This window comes from Phascolarctos cinereus, unplaced genomic scaffold (assembly GCF_003287225.1).
Source record: "Phascolarctos cinereus isolate Bilbo 61053 unplaced genomic scaffold, phaCin_HiC Scaffold_2;HRSCAF=192, whole genome shotgun sequence".
NCBI classification, from domain to species: domain Eukaryota; kingdom Metazoa; phylum Chordata; class Mammalia; order Diprotodontia; family Phascolarctidae; genus Phascolarctos; species Phascolarctos cinereus.
The window spans coordinates 123,393,173-123,402,362 of record NW_027555625.1 but is presented as its reverse complement, the minus strand read 5'-3'; the positions used below and the strand labels follow the sequence as shown (position 1 = coordinate 123,402,362).

The 9,190-nt window shown below is 40.6% G+C and overlaps 1 protein-coding gene across 1 annotated transcript in view; it reads right to left on the bottom strand.

The window, feature by feature from the left end:
- Nucleotides 1–9,190, bottom strand: part of HK2 (hexokinase 2) — a 96,085-nt gene that overhangs the window by 85,711 nt on the left and 1,184 nt on the right. The window lies entirely within an intron of this gene.

Sequence of the window (9,190 nt, the reverse complement as noted above, 5' to 3'; positions counted from 1 at the left end):
GCCAAACTTGAGGACCTAGGGGCTACAGGTGCCTCAAAAACCCCAGGCTCCCCACCCCTCAACTGGGTCATTTCTAAGTTCCACACCAACTCTAAATCCTCTCCTCCTAAGGATTCTCTGACTCCAGAGCCAATACCTTTTACACTGTTCCATGTCACCTCTGATTTTATTAAAACTCATACATTTACATCAAGGAAGAGTAATTCCAACCACCACATGCCTTCTTTAAGCCTATTTTTGTTCTGATTTTAATCACTAGATTAAATTAATTCAACTCTGACTTACTATATGTATTACCAAGAAGAAAGCCTCATAGATCCAAGGAAATAGACAATACACTTCCATTAGATCATATATTTAGTGCTAGAAAGGATCTTAGAGGTAACTTGCCCAAACCCTTCATTTTATAGATATATTTTTTTAATTTTTTATTTTTAGGCAATTGGGGTTAAGTGACTTGCCCAGGGTCACACAACTAGTAAGTGTCAAGTGTTCGGTGTAAGGTCACATTTGAACTCAGGTCCTCCTGACTTCAGGGCTGGTGCTCTATCCACTGCGCCACCTAGCTGCCCCACCTTCATTTTATAGATAAAAGAAAATGAGGACCAGCTAAAAGTAGAAACTTGCCCAAGGTCCTGGAACTAAAAAGTAGAAGGGCAAGGTTCTGAATCCAAGTATTTTGAACTGTCCCCAGTATACTAAGCTGGGTTTCTGAGTTTCTCCTTTATGACAATGCAGAACTAAGGCAGATTTATTTATAGGTCTTTGGTTCTGAAAGGAAACTTAAGAGTTCATCCAGTCTAACCTTAACCCTGTCTTAGAGCTAAGGAAACTGAAGCCTAGAGAGAATTAAGTGACTTACCCAAAGTCACCCAGCTAGCTAATGGCAAAGTCACGGCTAGAATTCCAAGTCCAGTCAGAACTTTCCCCTTTAGCACAGTATCACCAACTATACCATGATACTGTTTTGAAAAGATAAATGAAAAAAGCGTTAACATACAAACCAATTTCGCTGACTTCAGTGACAATGAAGAACCATGTTATTGAACTGAAGTCAAGAAAAATGTTATCAAAAGCAACTGAAAACAAAACAAACAAACAAAAAGAATGAATGATCCTGAGACCACATAGCCTAACATCCTCCTCCTTTGGCAGAAAGCAATGGGACTGCCTAAGGTAGAATGTCTAACACTAGGCCAGATTCCGTGTTTGTTTCACTATTTTTCTTGAAAACAAGGAGCATTCAAACTAGAGGGGGCAAAGGATCTTTGGGGTCTTTTTCTCACCCACAAATCACTGTGATATAAAAACAAAAGGCATAAATAAAACACTTTAAAATAACTAAGGGCAAATAAACAAAGTTCGGTATCCTTACTTGAGTCCCTGGTTCATCAGCAGTCATAAAGTTTCTTACCTCTGATGCTGGATTTTTCTCAGGACTTTCACTCAGTTTGATTAGGAATAATAACTGATGTTTATATAGTTTAACGCTTACAAAGAACTTTCACATCAACCTCTTATCCCATCTACACAGCAAACCTGTGATATAGATAGTGTATTATATTGTATATATTGTATAGTGTATCTGTCCCCATTTTATAGATAAGAAAACTGAGGTTCAGAGAAAGATTTCTTGATTTATCTAAAGTCACATAGATAACTGGTGAAAGAACCACAACTGGAAACCTCAATGACCTAATTTCCAGGGATCCAGGACAAGCTCAATTTTGAAAAGCTGTATCACAGAAAATGTTAACTTTCAACTAAGGGACCTCCAAAAGTCCTATATAGTTCATGTCTAGGAACTGAGGCAGGATCATGGTCCTTTAGTTCACCCTGAAAATGAGAATTTGCAAGGGACAAGACTTGAGGAACAATACAATATAAACAATATTGTATTATATTGTATTGTATTATATTGAGGAACAATATAAACAGCCCCGAACTGAAGTCACAAGACCTGGGTTCAAATTCAAATGTGGTTCATCTTGGGCAAATCACTTTAACACTACTGGACCTCAGTTTCCTAAAATGACAGTTGAACCAGATGTTCCATAGAGCTGTAAATCTATGATCCTGAGTGAGATAAAAGCCAATGAAGGGTCTATAACAATTGCAAATTACTTTCCTATCGCTACATAGAAAGGAAACACAAATGTAGCAGATAGAGAGGTGGCCTCGGGAGTTGAGAAGACATGGGTAAAAATTCTGCCTTAGAGATATACTGGCTGTGTGGTCCTGGGCAAGTCACTTAACATTGTCAGTGCACCAAAGCACCACTCTTAAGACTGAGTTACAGAGCATTACAAAAGTGTGATGGTAGAGGGGCTTTCCTTACCAGGGGTTCAAAATACCAATAAAAATCACATCTCTAGTTTAAAAAAAAAAGTTCTGCATAACAGCACGGTGTTATACTTAGTTAAAAGAAATGCTCAGGAGGAAAAAAAGCAATGAATGTACCAATTTCCCCAATCAAGAAAGAAATTCTATTAGGAACTTATATGACTGGATTCAACAATTAACAAAGTTAACAGTCAACACTTAACAATGTTCAATGCCTATGCAGAAAAATGAAATGGTCTCTGCTCCTAGGTTTGAATATCAGGAATTCACTACAGTGTGCTTTAATTGTTTGTTTGGATCCTTTTGACCAGTCTTAAGGGCCCTGCTCAAGCACAGATGAATATAGTACTAGCAGGGATTTAGAAGAGAGCTCCCATTACAGTATAATTCAATCAATTAACCAATCAATCAAAAAAATCAGTCAAGGATTTCTTAAGCACTTACTACCTCTCTGGCACTGTGTCAATTGCAGATATAGAAACAAAAAGGAAAAAAGTATGCACACATTTAAATATATGCAAAATAAAAGACAATGGGGGCAGAGGAAACATTAGCTTCTGGTGGGGGATCAGGAAAGTTTAAATTTTCATTGACATGAACATTTCTCTAATAATATGAAGCAATTTATTATGCTAATAGATTGAGTGTATAAACATATTAATATCTAATAACATGAAGCAATGTATTATGTTGTCAAATGATTGAAACTATGGTACTAGGTAGCATGGAACAAAAAGGAATTTCTAAGTTTAGTGGTTACATTATTTGACTCTTTTACTATCAAGAAAATTTTGTCTTGATAAAAAGTCCTATGGCAAGGGTGGGGAACCTGTGGCCCTCTAGGTCCTCAAGTATGGCCCTTTGACTGAATCCAAACTTCACTGAACAAATCCCCTTAATAAAAGGATTTATTCTGTAAAACTTTGACTCAGTCAAAAGGCTGCAGTCAAGGACCTGGAAGGCCACATGTGGCCTCTAGGTCACAGGTTCCCCACCCCTGTATGGGGAATCATGCTAAGCTGCAGTACACTCTTGTGTTCAGTCAACCATCACTTTTAAATATGCCTGGGATTCTTGAAGAAGGTTGCTTGTCAAATGAATTCAGTGATCTTTCCAATACTAGTACATGTAGCAATCAATGGAAATAATTGTGGAACTATGGAAAATTTCTACATGATTACATTTATTAATCTGTGCATTTGTGTGGTTTTTTAAATGGAAAAATAAAGGCAATATGAACCCACCCACTTCCCCCCCTCAAAAAAAAAAAGAGCACTCCCAGGTGATATTCTAGAAATGCTCTGCTTACTTAATCTCTTAATTCTAACAATGGCAATTTTAAATCAGTACAGGACTGGAGTCTTGATGGAGGAAATGTTTGGGAGCCCAGCCTTCAGAACCAATTATCTGAGAAAGCAACTCCTACGGAGAAATGGGACAGCCATCCTCACCAATTGTTAACCAACTTCCACCCTCAAGGCAGGTCAGCCAGCCTAGGTAAAGAGCAGCAGGAAACCCTGAAAGATAAGAAGCAACATGTGCCAGGCAACTCAAACTACCACCACTACCACCACCACCTTTGACTACCATATATCTCCCCTTAGACCACGACGGACACGGACCACGACCCTGAATTCAAGAGTCTTGGGAAGAGCAATTCTTCCAGCTCAGTGGCCAGAGGCCATCCTTCTAGGAAACCAACCATGTAGAGATGCAACCTGGCAAGCTGCTCCTGTATGTACTACAGCTACATCTACTGAAGCCACAGAAAAGAGACACAATTCTTGCTATCAAATTTCCTGCCACTGTCAAATGGCTCAACATTAGAAACTGATATGATTTTATTCAGTGAAGATGGTATTCAAGAAGAGGTAGTAACAGTAACATCTGCTTTGCCCCAGCTTCCTCCTCGGGACCTGTGGGGCTTTGCCATTTGACTTGCAGCTGAAGCCTGCCTGTATGTGTGGTCCCCTCCACTAGAATGGGAGCTCCTTGACAGTAGGGATTGTCTCTTTCTCTACTTGTATCCCCAAGGCTTAGCATGGTGCTTTGCACATAATAAGCCCTTAATAAATGCTTCATTCATCCATTCAGATAATCCTTTCCTGAACCTCAGTGAGATAATGGTGTAGGGGAGAGAACAATGAACTAGGAAGTCAGAAGAACTTGGTTTGAGACTGACCCTTGAAAGTGGTGGATTTAACTTCTGAACCTCAGTTTCCCTATTTATATAAAGAATGGGATTAATGAAAGTTGTACTGTCTAGTTTCTTGTTGGGTTGTAGTTAGGAATGTGTTTTATATAAGTTATTTATTAGGTCTTTGCCTAGAGACTAAACCAGTCTGTGCCCGTGGCCAGCCCTTTACTATCCACTACTACATTGTTTTAACAGCAATAAAAGTTATCACTGAACTAAGAAGACAACACACCTAAGCCTCATTTCAGTGACTACAAGCTAAATAATATACACATATGTGTGTATATATGCATGCACACCTATTATATACATATATATATATATATACACACACACACACACACACACACACACACACACACATACATATTCATTCACTTTAAAAAGCTCTTGAAAATGGTTTTAGTCAGGAGAGAAAGAGCTATCTGGAGAAATGGGGGGGGAGGGAGGAACATTTGAACACATGTGAAATGTGGCTCCCTGAAACTACTGTTGCCACTGGAATGCAGCCCCAAATAACATAGCTGCTGAAATAACCACTTGTTGGAAAGCAATTTTAAAGGCCTGTGTCTCTTTCTCCAGCACTCGGGAGATTACAAGTGGGGCCCACCAGACATCACCCCCTCCCCCACCTTCACAGGGCTACTGAGAAGCTGAAAGGGATCAGTTATAAGAGTTCTAGAGAAAATAAAGTCTCTTAGTCCAATGCCATTTAAGTCATTTACTGATTTTTTAACTTCAAAAAATGAATGATCTCTTCCTTCTATTATTTTTTTTCTCCCACTTATTGATGGTACTGGCAGAAACAAAGGATTTTTAAATTCAAACTAAGTATTAAGTGCACAGAGCACTGTGACAGGCTTGGAAGTCTTTAGAGAGGATGGTTTTCCTATCCTCATTCAATTCAAGAAACTTTTAAGCATCTATTTTACGTCTAGGCACTGTACAGCCTCTCGGGATACAAAAATGAACAACATACTCTATACTATTGGGAAGAATATACACACACAGATAAACTACATGCATATATACAGACACACACACACACAGACAGGTGCTAACCAAGCGCTACATGAAAGCTGAGAAAGCTGTTACCAATTGGGAAAAGCTTCACGAAGCAGGCTGCATTTATGAACTGGGTTTAAAGGAAAGCAGGAAAATAGGGGAAGGGAGAACATTCCAGGCTTAGGGCAAAAACATGACAGGTACAAGTTTCAGGGCACAGCAGAGTTTGGCTGAACCAAGTCAGGAATTAGTGTTAAATACACTGGAAAGCAAGCAAGCATTGAAGGCATTCGGCTATATCCAGGAACTATACAGGATCCAGGGATGCTAGATTAAAAAAAAATGAAGCGACTCCTGCCCTCAAGAAGTTTATGTTCTCCTGGGAAGATACAACACAAAGATAAGTAACCAGAAAGTAAATGCAAATGAGTTTCCATCATGGAGCATCAAGTGACCAGACTTCAGTCCCAGCTCCTAGTTAGGCTTCCTGAGTGTGGACAAATCACTTGAACTCCCTGAACCTTAGTTTAGTGGCAGATTTTGCAGGGCTTTGAATACCAACCAGGCCCTTCAATTTAAACTTTACCCCTGTAGGCCCTAGGGAGCCAGGGAAGATCGTTCAGTGGAAAAGTGATGTAACCAGACCCCAGGGGCATCAAAAATTGGTCTGGCACATAGTAACAGCCATATTGTGCTATGACTAACTTCGGTAAGACTTAGCTCTTAGCAATGCAAGGATCTAAGACAACTCCAAAAGACTGATGGAAAATGCTAACCATAACCAGAGAAAGAACTTTGGAGTCTGAATGCAGATGGAAGCTTACTATTTGCTCTCTTTTTTGTTGGGTTGGGTTTTTTTTGTTTGTTTGTTTCTTTCTTTCTCATGGTTCCTCCCATTGGTTCTAATTCTTCTTTACAACATGACTAATGTGAAAATATATTTAATATGAATGTATATGTAGAGCCTATATCAGATTGCACATCTGTCTTGGGGAGAGAGAGAGGGGGAGAAAATTCTTATGGAAATGAATGTTAAAGACTAAAGACTAAAAATAAATTAATTAATTGGTTTTAATCGGTCTGGCAGAAGCTAGAAAGCAAGACCTATCAGGATCCTATAGCCCTAGTCTGTACAAGTATAAAGATGAAGTAATGGCGTCATAGTAAAGTAGTGGCAATGGGACCCGGAGAAGGACAAGAGAGACTGACTGAAAAGGATTTGAAAGATTATGGAAGCCTAAGATCACAAAATTTAGGGCCAGACTTGAAGGGACTTGAGAAGTCATTTAATTCAGTGTCCTCATTTTTCAGATAAAGATAACAGGATCATAGAACTAGGGATGCAAAAGACCTCAAAGGCCATCTAATCCAACCCTCTAATTTTACAGATGGGGAAACTGAGGCCCAGAGGGACTAAGAGCAACCCAAAGAGATAATAATAATAGCACTTTATGTTCATATAATGCTTTAGTTTTCAAAGTACTTTCACATGCTATTTTTTGCAAAAACCCTAACTGGGAGACTGGGCAGGTGGCATACGTCAGGATAAGGAAACAGGCTCAGAAAAGTTAAAGGGAAGGTAATTTAGCGACACAGTCAAGCCTAAAGCCAGGTCTGTAAATTCCTATTCCAATGCTCTTTCCACTATTATCCCCCATTAGGAATACAAATTCATTCATATTCCCAAAGGGTAGGAATCTAAATAAAGTAAAGGGCACTCTAAATGATGCCAAATGCTTTGGGGCTGGGAATATTCCTCAAGCGGGAGAGACCTCCAAGTGGATAATATTTCTTCCCTTTTTCTACTTTGTTCTTACCAATTCATTAGTCATTTCTCAAAGCAAAGCTTAAGAAAAAAAAATTCCTCCAAAGCACAACTCCAATAGCTACTCTTTTTCCTGGGCAGACAGATAGTCCTAGAGATCTTGGCAAGGGCAAGTCTGCTCATAGACTTTGTTTCAATAAAAGGATACTAAAAGAGCTGAGCAGGGGGTGGAATCACTGTTTTCCTAAAACCACATTCCAAAAGTGTGTTGTGGGCAAGTACTACTTATAAATACAGAATAAAACTCAGCAAAAACACTCTTTTCTTTTGTTGGTTTTCCAAACTGAGGCCCTGTCATGGCATGGGTTTATTTGCAGGGTTATTTTGTCAGAGTTCCAGGAACACGATTTTAATTGATCACATTTTATTTTGCTTTTATACTCTTAGCTGAGTGCCTTTCACCCACCTGCTCTCCAGGACATCTGATTAGGGATTTCTGTAACTGCAGACTCTCTGAAACTGGCACCCAAGCACCCCTGTCTGTTTCACTGAAGCTTAAAGGAATGTCTTAGGTAGACAAGCCATTTGATGTGGAAAAGTTTGTCTTTCCTCCTCACCCCACCTCCCTTTCCAAAAAAGTGTGCTCTCCAGTCACTACACTGCAATTCCGAGCCAATGCTTGCCTCTTCATTCACTCCCAGCACACATCAATCACTCCACTCATCCCCCATATCCCAAACTCTGGAGGAAGATAAGCTCTCCCTCCCACTAGAGCCATCAAGCCAAGAGACATTTTAAATTCTTGAACTGGGGAAGAAGTTATGTCACCCCCACAGTCCTGGTGGAGGAGAGGCCCAGCAACAGAGCAGAGGTTATCAAAAGGGCTTTTTTCATGTAAATCCACTGAAACTCTATAAAGAAGCTTTAGCCAGGTCCACAGCTGGGGCAACTGAGACAGTCGACAAGAGGTGCCAAGAAGGCGGAAAGGATTTCAACACTGCAGTCACAAAACCCTGGGGGTGAAGGCCTTCCCTAGAAACTTTTGGAAACTAACTTTCAATCTAGATAGTTTCTTTTATGTCCTGCCATCCCACTCCCCACCTTTATAGAGGTGAAATGAGAAAGAGCAAAAGGATAATGATGAGCTGACAGTGGGCGTAGACGGAGTGAGGCTTTCCGAGCATAGATGGCTAGGCAGAAGGGGCAGTAGGAAATACTTTCCCTTTGGTTCACCCCAACTCCCAACCTCTAACCCAACAGTCACTACAGGGGACAACATAGTCCAACTTAGAGCTCGTCCCTGTTTTCCTTGAGTTATTTTAAATAAAGTAAAGGGCACTTAAATGATGCCAAACGCTTTGACTCTGGGAACACCAAGCGGGAGAGCCCTCCCAGTGGAGTAGAGGGGAACAACTAGAAGTGGAGAGAAGATACACAAGACATTTAGATGACCTTAAGAGAGCTTAATCTACACGCACTGGGGCCAACCAAGTCCCCGTTTGCTCCATCATTTAAACTGCCCAGAGCCCTCCTTCGATTTTAGGCGTTCTGGGAGAGGATTTTCCCCTGGTCCAGTTGCGACTGAAAACCACCCGCCAAAGCGATCCGCCCAAGTCAGAACAGGGACAGGTACAGATAGATGTAACCTCTACCTATTCTCCAAGAAGGGTTAAGTTCTCCCCAAACTTCTTCTCTACCTATAGCATGCCTGAGGAGGAACCGAGGCTTTCCTAACCCCTCCCGTAGTTCCTGTCGGTGGGCTCCCAAACCACGTGCGCAAAGGCATGGCCCGTCCAAAAAAGTGAAAGAGCGTGCGCCTTTCTTGGCTGGAGGAGGAGGAAAATCCACCCCAGCTGTGTTCGTACGTGTACACGTACACG